The sequence below is a fragment of the Aotus nancymaae genome, unplaced genomic scaffold, assembly GCF_030222135.1.
Source record: "Aotus nancymaae isolate 86718 unplaced genomic scaffold, 86718_ANA_hifiasm-v0.15.2.pri h1tg000108l, whole genome shotgun sequence".
In the NCBI taxonomy this organism is placed as follows: domain Eukaryota; kingdom Metazoa; phylum Chordata; class Mammalia; order Primates; family Aotidae; genus Aotus; species Aotus nancymaae.
Window position 1 is genome coordinate 38775388 of NW_026988523.1, and position 19145 is coordinate 38794532.

The 19145-nt window shown below is 41.3% G+C and overlaps 1 protein-coding gene across 1 annotated transcript in view; it reads right to left on the reverse strand.

The window, feature by feature from the left end:
- Positions 1 to 855: 855 nt before the first annotated feature.
- The window catches only part of PIGM (phosphatidylinositol glycan anchor biosynthesis class M), a 34646-nt gene continuing 16356 nt past the window's right edge, over positions 856 to 19145 (reverse strand). Inside the window, exon 2 of the transcript XR_010340479.1 lies at positions 856 to 937. The gene's annotated coding sequence lies outside the window, so the exon portion shown is untranslated. The remainder of the gene's footprint in view (positions 938 to 19145) is intronic.

Below are 19145 nucleotides of genomic sequence, written 5' to 3' on the forward strand. Positions count from 1 at the left end.
TGAAAGTTTATTGCTAAAGCTAAAAGAGAGACAGGACATTGGAATGTCTCCTCCAGAGAAGCGTAGACCAAAGTATACTTGAGCATTTAGTAAAATTTAACATAATGTTGCCGAGCGTGGTGGCTCACGCTTGTAATCCCAGCACTTTGGTAGGCTGAGGCAGGAGGAACACCTGAGGTCAGGAGTTTGAGATCAGCCTGACCAACATAAAGAAGCCCCATCTCTACTAAAAATACAAAATTAGCTGGGCGTGGTAGCGCATGCCTGTAATCCCAGCTACTCTGGAGGCTGAGGCAGGAGAATTACTTGAACCTAGGAGGCGGAGGTTGCAGCGAGCCAAGATCACGCCATTGCACTCCAGCCTGGGCAACAAGAGTGAAACGCCATCTCAAAAAATAAAAATAATGTCGAGGTAGCATTTAAAATCATTTAAAAGATGGTGAGATCATTGGCTAACCTTTAGGAGAAAAAGTAAGCTAATGTTCCACCTCATTCTTTATATCAAAATAAATTCTGAATGGATTAAAGAGTTGGATGTAAAAAAAAAAAATAATGAAATCATAGAAGAGCTTTTTCATGCTTCCTTTCAACCAAAGCAACACTAACCCCAGGGTGCTGTTAGTAGAGAACAATTATTGAAGAGCTGAGTCAGGTTGTATCATCCCAGCACAGCGCAGAAAACCATCTAACATTTAACATCAGACATTCCTTGCCACAAAGACTTCCTCCTTGGCTTCACTCTTCTGGAACTCTACCGGTTTCCACGTGGCCAGAGCTTCTCCCCATCCCCCTTCTCTCATCATCCTCTCACCTTCTTTCAACTTCCTGGCCCATCATCTTCTCCAGTATCTTGAGCTGCCAACAAATAACTCAGTTCCCTCCTGTTTCGTGGGGAGTGACTCACTGATCTCTCAGGCCCACCTCCTCTTTCCATGTCCTGAAAAAGAGGAAGAGATGTCCACCATTTGTGCTTTATCAGGACCATTAAGAATGTTTATAATTTTAAAAAATCTTCCTTGAGATGAGTTGTGTCATCTTCTTAAAGGCAGGGGCAGCTACAATCCTGTGAGTACATGTGTATAAATATAGGTCTCGTTTTCTTCACATTTCATCTTTACCTGTGCATACAATTAGAAAAAGATCTGAAAAAGCATACTTCAAAAATATTAACGACACTTCATTCTGATTGTTGGGATTACAAAAGCATTTTCTTTTCTCTTTGGGCTATTTTTTTCAAAGCATCCACAATGAGTATATATCGATTTTATATTATAAAATTATGTTTTTAAGTAATCAGATTAATAACCAAAAAATCATTCTTTTGTTTTATATTTTTCCATTGTAAATATTTTTCACTTCATCTTAGCTTCATTTGTCCTCAATTCTCACCAATCAACTTAGAAGAAAAGGCAAATTTATAAATAGGTATAACTAAAGTCTAATATGTATATTTTAAAGATGTCAACAAGCAAAGATAAAATATAAAGCAACTATTAATTAATTCACAACACTAATGCTTAGGTTCCCAACACAGATGAAGCCTGTCCTGGATTTATGCCATGTATTCCCTAGATTTATGCCGTGGTGTGCCTTTCAGCAGTATTCAGTCAAACTCATAGACATTTGGCCAGATTCATGGCCCATGAATTTTAACTGCAGATAAAATCTGATAAAATCTATCAACCTTGATGTTTAGTTTTGCAAAAATATTTATGTCAGTCATTCGTCTACATAAAATATGTAAGGGACACTAGACTCCTAGGTTGAGATCAAATATGCAAGTGATGTACATCACTGGTTAGAGAGTGTAGTAAGTTGAATAGCATCCCCCCAAAATTCATGTCAACCTGGAACCTGAGAATGTGTCTTTCTTTGGAAATAGAGTCTTTGCAAATGTAATTAGTTAAGTCATCAATTCATTGTGAAGTTAGAAGAGAATCAGTCTGAAACTAGGAAGTCCAATTAATCAATGGAAGATACAACACTAAGAATTCACAGATGGCACGAGGTTCTCATTGGGGTGCTCCTCCTCTTTGAACAGGGCAGTGGGGGGAGGGTATACAGAACATTTAGCATAATATTCCTTTAAGGAGGAGAGCGATAGAATATAACTACACACCCCTCAGCAGCCCTCCCCAACTGGATGAAACAGGCTGAAGCCTGAGGAATCAGGATTGATGGGTGACTGAGAAGAAGAAAGTCCAAGAATAGAAAATAATGTGGAGGACACGTCAGTGATAAGAGATGTGTGCAGATATTTGAATGCATTGACTTCATCAATGTTAGGGTCTAGCTCGAGCATCAGCACGGTGTGTGCCAACCCCGATACTAATCCAAGGGCTTGTGAATCTAGCTCACCACCGACCTTGCCTGTCTCTGAAGAGACAGTGCAAATAATTCAGAGGCAGAAGCTGCTTTTATATGCAATACATTCTGCATGGAAAGTATTCAATCCATAAATGATGATCATGTGAAACCTTCCTACCTTCAAAGGAGGCAGAAACTGGTGGCTAGAGGACTAGGCAGTTACAGCGCCTAACTTTTTGAAAAAGCTCTCAGTCCTGAAAGAGGTTTATTCCAGGTTTACCAATTCAGAGAAGATACCTGACTCAAGATAATTCCAATCAATTCTCAATTAATCCAAATGATAATTTGGGTTATTCCTTTTGTGGATTATTAACAGGTTTTTTTTTTCCATTCTAGGCAGACTTTTCTCTGTCATCTAGGCAGAACATTTGTGAAATGATGAGTGTGTTCAAGGAACACAAATTAATTTAATTAATAGCTAAAGAAAAACATAATCCAAGAGATTACAAAATCTGTTAGAAAAAAATCAACCTGCTAAACAGGCCTGGCACAGTGGTTAACACCTGTAATCCCAGCACTTTGGGAGGCCAAGGTGGGTAGATGACAAGGTCAGGAGATTGAGACCATCCTGGCCAACATGGTGAAACTCCGTCTCTACTAAAAATACAAAAAATTAGCCAGGCATGGTGGCGCACGCCTGTAGTCCCAGCTACTTGGGAGGTGAGTCAGGAGAATCGTTTGAACAAGAGAGTCAGAGGTTGCAGTGAGCCAAGATCGCGCCAGTGCACTCCAGCCTGGTGACAGAGGGAGATTCCGTCTCAAAAAAAAAAAAAAAAAAAAAAAAATCGGCCTGCTAAACAGAAAAATATGAAAATAGAGTGCAATCGTTAACAATAATAACAATATCACCTTGTTTTTACTATAGATTTTGATAGTATAACTGGTTTCTAAGCATGCTCATATTATGGGTTTTCTGTTCATCAGGTCTCTATGACAGAGATAAGGTGGAGCATATGCTATATTCCTTCTTTCCTGGCTTTGAATGTGGAGTCATTTTATTTATGTGAAGAAACACTGATGTTGCAGACAGCCCCATCTTGCCAACGTTCCCCCAGTCTTTCTGGAGAACTTCCATTTGCTGGGGAGAGGTGCATGCCTCCCTATCTGGGACACTGGCCATAGATTTTTCTGGCTCTGAGACTCTCTGGGCCAAGGTCTGAATGAAGATAAGGTGAGGGAGGCATCACTTTATAAAATTTAAGACAGTGCTAAAATTTACTCTCTCTTCTTAGGTTGGGACATCCATCTGCTGCTGCCTTTGGATATTTGAGCTCCTGGTCCTTTAGACTCTAGGACTTGACACTGGCAGTTCCCCATCCCACCCCCTACCCCAAGCCCCAGTTCTCAGACCTCTGGCCTTGGACGGTTACACCACGGGATCTCCTGGTTCTCGGGCCTCTGGACTTGGACTGAATTGCACCACTGGCTATCTGGTTCTCCAGCTTGCAAACAGCACATTGTGGAATTTCTTGGCCTCTATAGTCACACTAGCCAATTCCTATAATAAATCTCCTCTCATGTATCTATATGTAGCCTATTGGCTCTGTTTCTCTGAAGAATCCTGAATAATACAACCCACGGCGACTCTTGCCTGTATACACCCGATTCTCATTGCCACCATTCCAGTATGAAGGCAGTCTTTTGGAAAAGACATACACACACACACACACACACACACACACACACACACACCCTATTTGTTTCGTTTCTCTGGAGACCGCTGACTAATGTGGGTACCTACTAGAGGGAACTTCAGCATGCAATCATGAAAATGTGATCATGTTATTCACTAACAACATTTCTATAGCTTCCCAGTGCTCTTGAGATATGGCCCCTTTTCAGATGCCCCAGAACACCGTGTTCCCTCCTGACACAGGACCTTTGCGCTGCACCCAGACTTGAAGGGTGTTTTTGGATGAGATTAGCATTTAAATCGATAAACTTTGGGTGAGTCAGGGTGACATCCATAATGTAGGTGCATCTCATCCAATCAGTTGAAGGTCTCAATAGAACAAAAAGACCAGCTATCCTGAGCAAGAAGGAATTCTCCAAAAGACTGCCTTCATACTGGAACTGGAACCTTGGCTTTCCTGGGTCTCCAGGCTGCTGGCCTTCGGACTGGAACTACATTGTAGATTTGGACTTGCCAGCCTCCATAATCATGACAGCCAATTCCTTATCATAATTTTCTCTCCCTATATCCCTAAGTGTGTACACACACACACACACACACACACACACCCTACTTGTTCCGGTTCTCTGGAGAACCCTGACTAATGTGCGTACCTACTAGGCACTCTTATAACATTGTGTTCCTCTTCATCATAGCATGAGTCTTTGTTTATAGACTCTAAATTTCATGGGTGCATGATTAGTGCCTGTTTTTCCCCTCACTCTTACACCCCAAATGCCTCGCCCTGTTCCTGGCTTACCATGCAGGCTGTTGGTAAATATGTATTTAATACGTAAAACATCAGGACAAACCTTGCACTCATGGAGCTCAGTATAGTGGGAAAAGATGGCAAGTTATTGGGCAATTTTAGTGCATGAGGAGAGAGGCCTTTACTGCAAGCACGGTAGCCACATGCCACAACAATGGGGCCCCTGACCCAAGGTATGGGGCAGGAATAGGTCACAAAATAATGCAATAATACAACCTGCCACCCCATGGCAACTCTTGCCTGTATACACCCGATTCTCATTGCCACCAGTTCCAGTATGAAGGCAGTCTTTTGGAGAAGACACACACACACACACACACACACACACACACACACCCTATTTGTTTCGTTTCTCTGAACGCTGACTAATGTGGGTACCTACTAGAGGGAACTTCAGCATGCAATCATGAAAATTTGGTCACGTTATTCACTAACAACATTTCTCTCTGAAGGAGGTAACACCTGAGGTGCACCTTAAAGAACATGCAGGAGTTGACCACAAGACACAGAGAAGGGAACTGTGCTGGGAAGGGAAGGAGGAGCAGCTGGTGCAGAGGCAAAAGGCTCCACCCCTGCCAAGTCGCCTCAGCCAGAACCCAGCAGGGGCACCCTCCTAGCACAAGACCTGGCCAGCTCACTCATCTCCTTGGGGCTGGAGGAGCAAGAGCAGGAGTTGGAAGGCCCTCCACCGTCGTTGCACCCCGCTGCCCACTCAACACCGTGCACCTGGGAGCCGGAGCCTGTAATCCGCACTGACCGCCAGTGATCTGAGGTTCTTATCATTCCCTACTCGCAGCTGCCTTCTAACAGGTCTCCTTGCTTCCAGCTCTCATCTCCCCACCTCTCCCAGCCTCAGTCTTTGTATAGTTAAATCTGGTCTTGTTTCTCCCCTGAGGAAATCTTAAGTTCCTCCCCGATCCTTTAGTAGGGGAGCCTGGCTCCCGGTCATAACCTGAAGCCCTGCCTCTCTCCATTCCTCCTTCTTTCCATTCCCCATCCTGTCCCCTAAGCTCTCGCCTTTTCAAGGGCCGGCAGTCCTGAGCGCCTCTGGGTTTTGATGGCACCAGGGCTTTACATGTTCCTCCCTGACTTCACACTTGGCTGACTCCTGTGTTCCCTTGGAGTCCCACCTTCCCTGCCTCGAGGCTGGCCCTGCCCCTGCATAGACCTCTCCCAGCAGCTGTCCCCTTCCTGGGCAGGACTTAGCCCAGCATTTGTCACTGTGTGTCAGTAGTCTTTTTCTTTTTTTTTCTCTCCCACCAGAATTCGAGCTCCTTGAAGGCACAGACCATATATTACTCATCTTTGTGTCCCCTGGCCTGACTCCATAAAGGCTAAAAGATGAAGCCATAAATGAATATTGGAATGATGTAGTAACATCTCTCCTGCTGCTGGCCAGAGTCAGCCAGTAAAGGGACCGACCCACCAGCCAGAAAGCAAGATCAGCATGGTGCCCTCAGGGCACAAGACACCCCAGGAGTTAAATATCAAAGCCACCACCTAATCCTAAGAGACTAACATGATGAATGCAGTCAGTTCTCCAAGAGGCAGGTGGGAGTGGTGTTGTCCCCAGAAAAGCCAGGCCATATCTTCACACATGCATCCCCACTATTCTCTCGGTTAAGAGGCACACCTGCCACCTCCATTTCCCGTCCACAGCCAAGGTCTCCCCAGGCTCACTGTTGGCCCCAGCTGTCAGGAGTAACTGTTAGCCTTTGGCCCCTGCTCCTCTGCTGCCCCTCTCTCTGGGGGCGGATGGGTGCCCAGCACCAAAGCTCTTGAGGGCAGAGCCTCCCCAACCCCACCTCCCTGTCCCACCCCATGAGTCTTACGGGTGTTTCACTGGGTGGCAGAGGATGATGGTCGACTGCCCAGTGCCACTGGATGGCCATGTTGTAGCCTGTTTCACTTGCCTCTCCCTTCCTGGAGGGAAGCCCTCGAAGACCTCAGGCCAAGGATCCAGGCGCCACCCCCAAGCAACCAGGCAATAATGTCTGGGAGTGTCAGAACACACTGTCACTGAAGAGAGAAGCCACAGACCGGAAACCTAGCTTCCTTCTCTTACCTGTCAGAAGAGCGTCCTCTGAGTTACCAGCAAGGCTGCTCTTCTCCCAGAGGGTGATCTCCTTTATCCCCTCAGGTTCAGGCAGAGATACCTGCTTGGAAGTCTCAGAGCTCCTCCAATGGCAACTTCCCGAGGAGGGAAAAGTTGACCCTCGCTACTACTTAGCCTGAAGCACAGCTCTCCCCAGGCCTGGTTGGGGGCGGGGGGGAATCACACAGCCTGCCCACTCTACACTTCCAGACCTATGACATTGTATAGATAGCAAGACATTTTGCAAACTGCAAGTTTGGCAAGTCAAAAGTCTGTTTTTGAAGATTTAGTGAACAGGTAAAAGTCTAGGAGCTTGGCAGCTATAAGGTCAGAAAGGTCTTTGGACAACCAGTTTTGTAACTTAAAATAGTTCCTACACTCCCAGGTCACCTCCCTTATAGTCAGTCAGAGTCCAAGTGAGCTAAGCCTTCACTCAGCTTCATCATGGGCCCCAGGCGCAAGGCCGAGTTTGCCTTCAGCAACTCCCTCTTCCTCCAGCTTTCTCTCTCTTCCCCCTCTTCCCTTACAGTAAACTTAAGACTCCAAATTTGGAAGTGTAGCTCAGAGTCACATTATAGTTTTCATGGACCTTAGCTACTTTGGCCTTAGAGGGCCTCACCTCCATAATTTTTTTGCGGGGAGGACGGGATCTCACTCTGTCACCCAGGTTGGAGTGCAGCAGTGCGATCATAGCTCACTGCAGCCTCGAACTCTGGGCTCAAGCAATTTTCCTTTCTGCCTCAGCTTCCCATGTATCTGGGATTACGGGTGCCTGCCACCACAACTGACTATTTTTTTTTAATTTTTATTTTTTGTAGAGATGGGGTCTATATGTTTCCCAGGCAAAATGTAATGTAAGCTGGATTCTGTATTATATTCATTATTCTTATATTTATGTTTTTTTATTTCAAAAGAACTTAAATTAAAACATTTTCATGGGTTCCAGTAAGCATTGTGGCCCCAGATGGTGTGCCTCCTGAACGGGTGGTTGGTCCAGATGTAACTCACAGCACCCCACCTGCTCAGGAGAGGTGCATCGGCTCGAACGCCTGCGCCCTCTGTTGGCAGCATCGGTAGAGGCCCCCAGGGAAGCTCAAGTCATTTTTTGGAGACTATGGGCCATGATTCCAACGGCCTCTCTGTTTGCCCTGACTATCATGGACACCCCTCAAAATAGCCAAAATACCCTGGTCTAATCAAACCGGTCCTTGAATTGTTGGTTCCTGGATCCACAGGAACCAGCGATGTGCTCTAATGTCTCAACCCTGGACATTAGAGCATATGGAGTTGCAAAGGGATTCTATCATCATCAAATTGCATTTCCTTAAAAATAACTATCTGGAAACCTTAGGAATTTGGGGAAACAGAAATTAAATTGTAGTGTACAGGTGGATGTCAATAGAAAGGTAAAATTAAATGTACATTATAAATGAAGATAGACCCACAACATTTTGAATTATTCTTTTAGCTAACAATTTATCAGAGCAACCAACATCAGAAGGCCACGTATCCATGAATTCCCATTTCATTAAAGCCTTCACCTGGCAGCCTACACATCTACTCGGTGAATATGAACGTTCCCAGTGAAAATATTTGTCTAATAAATGAATAATTAAACCAAAGCATTAAAACTCTGTGGTTGAAAAGTTATGAAAACATCTGTATGCAATTATTAAATTATATTTTAACTACATCGATCAAACCAGTACTTAAACACATCATGTGTTGAGTACAAAATGTCATTTTGCTGACATTTTACACATATATTCTAGAATACTTTTGTAAACAGAAAAAATAACGATAAAAGTTTCAAAGAAACTGAATTACTAAGCATGGTAAATTACAACGTGAAGGGTTGTTTCGTATTTCATCAGTTTTATAAATTTGAATAGGGATGTATCACCTTTCCCCAAGTGGGGAGGGGCACACCTGTAAAAGATTTAGAACAGGCAGGTCTTGTTTTACAAAAATACTTGTATTATGAAATTGTAAAACATAATGAGAGAATTAAATAACTTGGCCTCTTAAGTCCCAGTTCCCACATTTTACAATGAAAACTTGGACCAGTCAGTACTTTCCAGACATTTTTAGCTATAAAAATACCATCGTAAAGTGAAATGGTCATAGTTAATAATGACTGTTAATCTTTGTGTTTTCACATTTTGTCTCTTTTCATCCTTACAACACCATATGATCAGTGTCATTATGTTACAGCTGAGGAAATCGGGGCTAGACGAGGTTAAGTAACAATCTCAAGATCACACAGCTAACGAATGAACCAGAACTCAGACCCATTTCTGCTGAACTTCAAACCTCCTGCCCGTCAATCCCTCAGACTCCTCTCTATGAGGTGGAAGAGGAGGTTTTGCCAGTTGAATAGAAGTTAAGGGCTCCCCACGGCCCCACTAACTCCACTTCTCATCCAGGGAGCTCAACTTGAAAAACATCCCTTTTTTCCTATTAAAAATGATTTCAAATAAGAGTTTTTGTCTTTAGAGCAGGTCAAATAACTATTGATTTGATAAAATTTTTATCAAGATTAAAATACAATTTTTTTAATTCTCATAGTTCTTTTGTGTCTCCCAAATAGATCCGGTGATTCACACGAGTCTGCAGACCCCACCTGAATTAAGAAATTCAAGCAAAATTTAGGCAGGCGGCCGCATACACAATAATATGGTATATAGTGACATCTATTGGTAAATTGTGATATTGCATCCAACTTCCTTTCACAGGAACTATAATAGGAGCTGGTTGGTGCTGAATTGTCTCAGATATAAATCAAAATAAGAAAAATAGGATCTAGAAATAGTAATACCATTTGACTCAGCAATCTCATTACTGGGTATATGCCCAAAGGATTATAAATAATTCTATTATAAAGACAAATGCACACGTATGTTCATTGCGACACTGTTCACAATAGCAAAGACTTGGAACCAACCAAAATGCCCATCAATGATAGACTAGATAAAGAAAACATGGCACATATATACCATGCAATACTATGCAGCCATAAAAAAAGGATGAGTTCATGTCCTTTGCAGGGACATGGATGAAACTGGAAACCATCATTCTCAGCAAACTGACACAAGAACAGAAAACTAAACACTGCACGTTCTCACTCATAAGTAGGTGTTGAACAATGAGAACACATGGACACAGGGAAGGGAACATCACACACTGGGGCCTGGGGGGTGGGGGGCTAAGGAAGGAATAGCAGGGGATGGGGGGATTGTGGAGGGATAGCCTTAGGAGAAATACCTAATGTAGATAATGGGGCAATGGATGCAGCAAACCACGACCATGGCATGTGTATACCTATGTAACAAACCTGCAAGATCTGCACATGTACCCCAGAACTTAAAATATAATAATATAAATAAATAAATAAGAAAAATTCCTTTCGTACAGAGAAAGCAGAAGGGAGATGGAATCTCCACGTTCAGTTAAAGGTCTGAGTCCTAGTCCTTATTTTACCATAAATAACTTGGTATAGACTTGCTTAAGTCACTTGGTCTCAGGATCCTCATCTTCAATCAGACAAGGTCACGTCCTCTCAGAGGCCCTCAAAGCACTAAGACACCCTCAGGGCCCTCTAGGAAAGGCAGAGTCAAGTAAGTGTGGCTACTGTCTTCACTCCCACATCTAGGCACGTCTATTTTTATCTTTTCATACATGAATTTTCTTCCTAAAAGTTTCAAAAATATTCTGCCTCTACTATTCAGACCTGGTCAGCCCATGTCAACATTTACAGTACCCAGTCCATTTTAGGGTTCTGTATTAAATCTATTCTTGCTGTGTTTAGTTTTGTTTTAGAGACAGGGTCTTGATCTGTCACCCAGGCTGGAGTCCAATGGCGTGATCACAGCTCACTGCAGCCTCAAACTCCTGGGCTCAAGCAATCTTCCCACTTTCACCTCTCAAGGAGCTGGGATTACAGGCGTGAGCCACCACACCAGTCCGATGTACTGAATCTTTGTAATCTACAAAAATAAAAATCTAGCCCAGGCCCTTTAGGAACTTACAATTTAATTGTGGAATAAAACAAACACATCATCTATTCATTCCTTAACTAAGCATTTTTGTCAAATCAATTGGGAGATTTTCTTCCATGAGATCATCTCTGATTTTATAAAACAAGTCAATGAGAGAGAGAATTCTTTTTATAGTCAATCTTGCTGGAAGGCATCTTTGCTATAAAATGTTTCAGGAGTCTCTTGGGAAGAATTCATGATGAAGTTGAGATCCACTGTCATCACTATGTAACAGTGTTCCTTCTCGTGAGAATTGGATGAGATTAAGAGACTTTGTGAATATTCTCTATTGTGCTTAAGCAAAGTTTAGAAGGCTCTCAGTGTCCCAACCAATAAAACAGGTTTAGTATAGGCAAGAAGGGGAGGCATAAGATACCTGTACACTTCCCACTAAAAGTTCATCTTCACTTAGAAACCAAATTTGATTATTAACCATCTCTATTCAATAGGGAGAAATGTACTCCGCGCTTATCCAATTAAGGTAATAATAATGTCATAAATAATTATTGATTAAGCACTTACTCTAGCCCTGAAACTGTCCTAACAGCTTTAGCTCATTTAATCCTCATATCTCTAAAGAGTACATTCTATTTTTATCATTTTAGAGAAGAGGAAACTGAGGCACAGAGTTATTAAATAACTGAGGAAGTTATGATTAGCTAACCCCACTGATTCAGATTGTCTGCCCTTGTGAAAGTTGTCAAAAGAGGTCACAATAGTTCCCCTCCCCCACAGGCTACCAGTTACCCCCAAGGACTTTGTTGTAGGCACAGCCTGCACCCAGCTCTGGGCTCAGGGACTTTCTGGACAATTGCACAGGGTCAGGAGTGGCATGGCCAATGCCTGAATATTGCCCAGCCTTTTATGTAAAAAGAAAAAGAAAACAAAAAGACAGTGAAGTTCTTTCGGCCTGTCTCTGTCTCACAGCACTCTGTATAATCTGTCTTTTTGTGATGAAAATGCAATATGTACACTGTTTTAGAAGCTTATTAAATCAGAGATGTCCTCCTTCTCAGGTTGGACCCAACTGAATGGGGTCAGGGGCAAAGTGATGAGAGTTTCAAGACTCCAACAGACAAAAAAGAATAAAAGAGTTGGCCAGGCACGGTGGCTCATGCCTGTAATTCCAGCACTTTGGGAGGCTGAGGTGGGTGGATCATGAGGTCAGGAGATCGAGACCATCCTGGCTAACATGGTGAAACCCCGTCTCTACTAAAAATACAAAAAATTAGCTGGGCATGGTGTCATGAGCCTATAGTCCCAGATACTCAGGAGGCTGAGGCAGGAGAATAGCTTGAACCCGGGAGGCAGAGGTGGTGGTGAGCCAAGATCCCACCGCTGAACTCCAGCCTGGGTGACAGAGAGAGAGACTCCATCTCAAAAAAAAAAAATTATTTTATTGTCCCATTTTTTTCTCTACCCTAGAAAGTCCAAGAAACACTTGGTTTTCATGTGTACAGTTTCCAGATTTTGAATGAAAATAAAGTTTTATTTTCAAATATCTGAGAATTCTAAGACCACATTCCCTACCCTACCTTCCCCCTGTCCCCAAGTTAAATACCCCTAGACTGCAGCCAGGCCCCTGGGCACACCTGGATAACTCTCAAAGGGGAAGTATTCTGACCTTTCAATTATATTCCCAGTAATGAGGATGATAATCTTGAGTCTCCCAATCATAACTCACTGTCATCTTAGACCTGCTGAATGGACAGGTCTGCTCTGACAGATACATTATGCGGCAGGCAAAGAACAAAGAACCTTTCTCTGAGGAATTTCATAATCACTGTGTCTTTTCTTCTCCTTCTTGTAATATGTATAATTTATCTTCTCTTGGAAAGGTGCATATAAATTTTAATGCAACTTGCTTAAGAACAATTAACAAAGTCACAATTTGAGAATCCTATTTGTTTCCCAGGAGAAAGGGGAAAATCTGAACTGCATGCTAACTGTGAAGGAGACTTCAGGCCCTTAAAGGGGAATTTAACTAGAAGGTATCACTGATTTGTCAGGCCCTTAAGACAATAAAACATATCTGTGTGATCATAAGACAGCCCCATCCTTCAACACTGACTAAAAAGCCTTAGGTGACATTGAACAAGCAGGCACATATCTCAGGACTTCAAGATTAGAGAGATGGACTCCATCTCTAGTCAAAGAAAACACTAGTCACAGAATTTCTGTAAAGGAAGGATATTAAGGACATTGTCCAATCTCCAGTTCTATGTACGTTCCCCTTCTACAATGTGCTTGGCAAATGGTCAGACTCCCTTTCTGTTGTCCAGAGGCTAGGAGGGAAAGATTATCTTATTCCACATTAGAAACAAATGCTTATCCCCCAGGTGGCTATAAATCCCAGGTGGCATGCAGGTAGTTTCCCTTGTAAGCTTCTGATGCAGCTAAAATTTTCTAAAGTATGGATTGGAGAAAAGAAGCTGCCTGTCCATCTCTATCCATCTCTACCCTCCTCGCTAGGCTCTGGGAGGCATCATGAATGCACAAAAAGCCCACTTTTCAACTTGAGAGTCAATACAAGTGGAATGGGCAGTGTTTCCAATCCAGCACGACAATCTGAGTCATGCATTTAACACTCTCCCTTCGTAACTTGCAGCTGAAATGATCTACACAGAGGAAAATACTCCACTCCTTGGTATGACGGGACCAGAGATGAGTGAGGATCATAAGAGTGTCATTTTGTTGAAGGCAGTGCCAAATTCAAACTCCACCACCACCTTGAGAAGGAATCAGGTGCTGGAGCTCTCAAGGAGGGCCGGGTGGTCCCATGGTCAAGGCTTGTTCATGGAGCAGAGGTACTGATGAGGTTTGCTCTTGGAGAGGGCCACCATGCTGGCTGGAGGGGTACTGCGGTCTGCCCCAGTGGGCTCCAGCTGCTGTGACAATCCCAGGAGGAGCCCTTCAGCCAGAGATGAGGCTGCCTACCTATGGCCACCTCTCTTCCTACTTCTCATACTCCATGATACTCCTAAGGTGGTTAAAGTCAAGAAAATACAAACCTATTTCCTGTGCCAAGACTGCTTTCACAGGGACACATAATCTCCGAGAGAACACTTACCCATTCCCATGCTGGATAAGCAGAAGCCTTCCATTGTAAGGATGAGAAAATGGAGAAAAATGACCACATATAGAAATAAAGGGGCCAATATGAGGAGTGCCAGACAAGCTTAATAAAATAAAATTTATCTGGATTTATTCTAGCAAACGTTGACTGTCAAATATTAAAAAAAAAAAAAAAAAGAAAGAAAGAAAGAAAAGAAAAAAAAAGGGCCTATAACCATCCAGGCCGAAAACAAAACAGAACAGGACATTTACACAGAGAAATAGCAGATTTCTCGGAACCTTAAATGCAAAAATGTCATTCAAAGGCAGAAGAGATCAATGTGTGTAATGGAATATATACAGCAGTGTAAATAAGTGTGCCTCAGCTGCATACATCAGCATGGATGGCTCACACACACATAATATTGGGCAAAAAGGGTATCATAAAAACATATGCTGAATGGATTCTATATAGATGGTCCCTGACTTAGAATTTTTGACTTTACCGTGGTGCAAAAGCGATATGTATTCAGTACACTCCTGATAAACCCATCTGATTTTTGACCTACATTAGGTTTAGGTTTATCAGGACGTAACCCCATCATAAGTCAAGGAGTGGCTGCACATGTGAAGGCCAAAAACAGCCAAGCTAAATAATATATTGTTAGCCGGGCGCGGTGGCTCACGCCTGTAATCCCAGCACTTTGGGAGGCCGAGGCGGGCGTATCACGAGGTCAAGAGATCGAGACCATCCTGATCAACATGGTGAAACCCCATCTCTACTAAAAATACAAAAAATTAGCTGGGCATGGTGGAGCGTGCCTGTAATCCCAGCTACTCAGGAGGCTGAGGCAGGAGAATTGCCTGAACCCAGGAGGCGGAGGTTGCGGTGAGCCGAGATCGCGCCACTGCACTCCAGCCTGGGTAACAAGAGCGAAACTCTGTCTCAAAAAAAAAAAAAATATATATATATATATATATATATATATATTGTTAAAGGATACATATCTAAGGGTAGAACTATCAGCAAAAAAGCAAGTACATTTTAACTCGAAACTCAGGATAATGATTTTGTTTGAGGAAGAAGAAAAATGCAATTGGAAAACAATTTCTAGGCATTGATGATGTTCTATGTCTTAAGCTAAGTGAGGACTATATGGGTGTTTATTTTATTATTATCCTTTACATGGTACAAATGCATGCTATACACTATTCTGCATGTGTAATATGCTTCACATTAAAATTGTAAAAAAATAAAGTAGAAAAGAAAATGATACGTATTAATCAGGGATCTCCAGAGATATAGAACCAGAAAGGTTTACATATATAGATATATAGAAAGAGATTTATTATGAGGGATTGGTTCATGGGATTATGAAGGGGGAAGAGTCTCACAATCTGCCCCCTGTAGGCTGGAAGCTCAGAAGAGCCAGCGGTATAGTTCCAGTCCAGGCCCAAACTCCAGAGAATCAGGAGAGCTGATGTCTGAGGGCAGAAGTCGGATGTCCCAGCTCAAGAAGAGATAACATCAGTGTGCAGCTGGATAGGAGAAAATTCACCCTTCTACCTTCTTGTTCCATTCAGACCCTTGACAGATTGGATGACGTCTGCTTACACTGGTGGAGTGGTCTTTACTCAGTCTACTGATTCAAGTGCTACTCTCTTCTGAAAATAACCTCACAGACACATGCAGAAATGTTTTACCAGCTATGTGGGCATCCCTTAGCCAAGTCAGGTTGATGCATAAAATTAACCATCACAGTATATAAATGAAAAATTAACTTTTTAGAGAATTTTTAAAAGTATCAGTTAATGCAATTAAAGAATTAAGTATGGTCAGCAGTAGAAATATTAGCTAAAGTATATTTTAAGGAAAAAAAATGAGCAGCTGCTTTAGTTGTGTTAAAAAGAAATTTTCCAATAAGAAAAAAAGGACAAAGTACCAACAAAAGAAAGAACAATTACAATAGACAAATCTCATTTATGAAACAGATAAAAATTTCCTAATTGCCTTTTAAAGGCAAATTAGATTAAGAAGTATATTATTAGGGTTTATTAGGTAGTGTTAGATATTGGTAGAATTCATACTAAAAATACATACATGGCTTAAACTATGTGAAGCATATGAACCCTTAGAAAAATCTCTTATTATAATGTATTAAATTTAGAGAAGTCACAGGATAATATCAATAGATGTTGAAAAGTCATTTGGTCTGATCAAATTCAACATATATTATTGATACTAATAAAAAATCAAAACATCAAAGAACTATGAAAACTATACTTCCTTGACACAATTTAAAAAGATGCTTACTTCATACCTAAAAGTCAAACACAAGGGGCATTCCCATTAAAATTAGGTAGCGTATAACAATGTCTGCTATTATGACCATTGTGTTAGTCAAGGTTCTTCAGAGAGACAGAGCCAGTAGGATATATGAGAGAGGATTTATGACGGAATTGGCTGCTCACATGATCACAGAGGGGAAGTCCCATGACCAGCCACCTGTAAGCAAGAGAGAACCAGGGAAGTCTCAGAACCAGGGAAGCCAATGGTGCAGCCCCCAGTCTGGGATCAAAGGCCTAAGAGCCCTGGGAGTTCACTGGTGCAAGTCCCAGAGTCCAAAAGCCAAAGAACCTGGAGCCTGATGTCCAAGGACAAGAGGAGGAAAAGCCTCCTGTTCCAGAAGAAAGACAGCAGAGACAGAGAATCCCCTGTCTTTCTCTTGTTTGTTCCAACTAGGCCCCTAACCAGTTGGACAATCCCTGACCCCATCGAGGTCAAGTCATCTTCTCCCAACTCACACACTGACTCACACATCAATCCACTGACTCACACACCAATCTCCCCTGGAAACAGACACACCCGGAAACAAACCAGCATCTCTCAATCTTGTCAAGTTAAAAATTAAAGTTAAAATTAACCATCATAACCATTATTCAAAATGTGAGAAATTTGTAGCCAACTGTAATAAGGCGAGAAAAAAGAATTAGAAAGTATATATTTTGGAAAAAGAAGACAAAATAATAATTTTTTGCATGACAATATAATTACTTGAAAACCCAAGATAATTAGCCACAAAATGGTTAGTACTAATTAGAGAATTCGTGTAATGTGTCCAATTGCAAAATAAATATACAAAACTTAATAGAAGTGGTTGCATCCTCAAATGCCTCCAGGGATCAGGCAGACAACAAAAATGAGTCAAGGACACTGGTGGGGACCTTTCCTGATGACAGGAAGCGACTGCTTCCCAGCTGCTTTTGTCAAGGGAGACCGTGAGCCTAGAGTTGCCAGATACTCTGATTTTTAAGGAGAATTTGTAAAAACATATTCCTGTATAAAACTTTCTGATTTTTAGATGCAGATGACTAATTCAAAAATTATCTGAACTAAATATATTCATAGGCTAGATATGGCCATGGGCCTCCAGTGTGCAACTTTTGATTATAAAGGAAACTAGTGCTTTCCTTTATAATTAATCTGCAAATATAGTGGAGGAAATGTGAAATGGCGTAAAAACTGATTAATCTTTGAAGCGAATCATTTGAAATAAATAAAATTAAATTTCTACTTCTTGCATCACACCAAATAAAGTCTACAGGGTAATGATTTAAAGTAAAAAATGGAACTAAACAAACAGTAGAAAAATATATATAGGTGAGTATTTACAAAATTTCAAGTTGGGAAATGTTTTCTTAAAAATAACAACCTGTCTAATGAGAGAAAATATTTGCAAACTATTCATGTTACAAAGGACTAATATCTAGAATATACAAGGAACTCAAACAACTCAATACCAAAAAAGAAACAAATAATTACATTAAAAAGTGGGCAAAGAATCTGAATAGATATTTCTCAAAAGGAGACACACAAATACACAGTAAGTATATTTTTTAAATGCTCAACATCACTCATCAGGGAAATGCAAATCAAAACCACAATGAGATATCACCTTATCCCAGTTAGAATAGCTATTATCAGGGGAAGAAAAAATCAAATGCTGACAAGGATGTGGAGAAGGGGAAACGCTATACATGGTTGGTGGGAATGTAAATTAGTACAGCCACTACAGATAAGAGTATGAAGCTTTCACAAAAGTCTTAAAGTAGACTTACCATACAATCCAGCAATTCCACTACTGGGCATTTATCTAAAGGAAAGGAAATCAGTATATCAAGTGGATATCTGCACTCCCATGTTTAATGCAGCACTGTTACATATTCCATATCACAATAGCATAGATATGGAATCAAACTGTGTCCATCAAGGGGGAAATGGATAAAGAAAATGTATATATACACAACGGAATACAATTTGGCCATAAAAAAGGGAGGAAATCCTAATATTTCAGCAACATGGATGGAACTAGAGGTCATTATGTTGAGTGAAATAAACCAAGCACAGACAAATATCACATGTTCTCACTCACATGTGAGAGCTAAAAAACTTGATTGCGTAGAGGTAGAGAGCAGAATGATAGATACCAGAGGCTGGGAAAGTGGGTGTGTGGATAGGGGGATGAAGAGAGGTTGATTAATGAGTATAAACATACACTTAGATGAAAGAAAGAGCTGTAATGTTCGATAGCAGAGTAGGGTGACTACAGTTAACAACAATATAGTGCATATTTCAAAATAGCTGGAAGAGAAGACTTGAAATGTTCCCAACACAAAGAAATGATAAATGTTTGAGATGGTCAATATACTAAATGCCTCGACTTGATCACTGCACATTCTATGCATGGATCAAAATGGTACTTGTACCCTATAAATACACACAAATATGTATCAAAAATAATGTCTATAATAACACTCTAAAAATAGCACCAGTTAGAGAAATCATAAAAAGAAAAACTGGCCTAAATTACATATATTTTTTTAACAGTTTCAGATCAAAAAATAAAAGGCCAATGGCAGACTAGAAAAAATATTTAAAACACATAGGCTCAATATCCATCTACAGAGAGACTGCTCCTACAAATCAATAACAAGCATCTTCAGAGAATGTTGAGTACAGGATATAGAAAAGCAAGTCATTAAATTAGAAATGCCAACAGATAACAAGTATAAGACAAAAACGTTCAACCTCACTAGTAATCAAATAAATACAAATTAAGCCAATGATAAGATATCATTTTCCCTATTGAT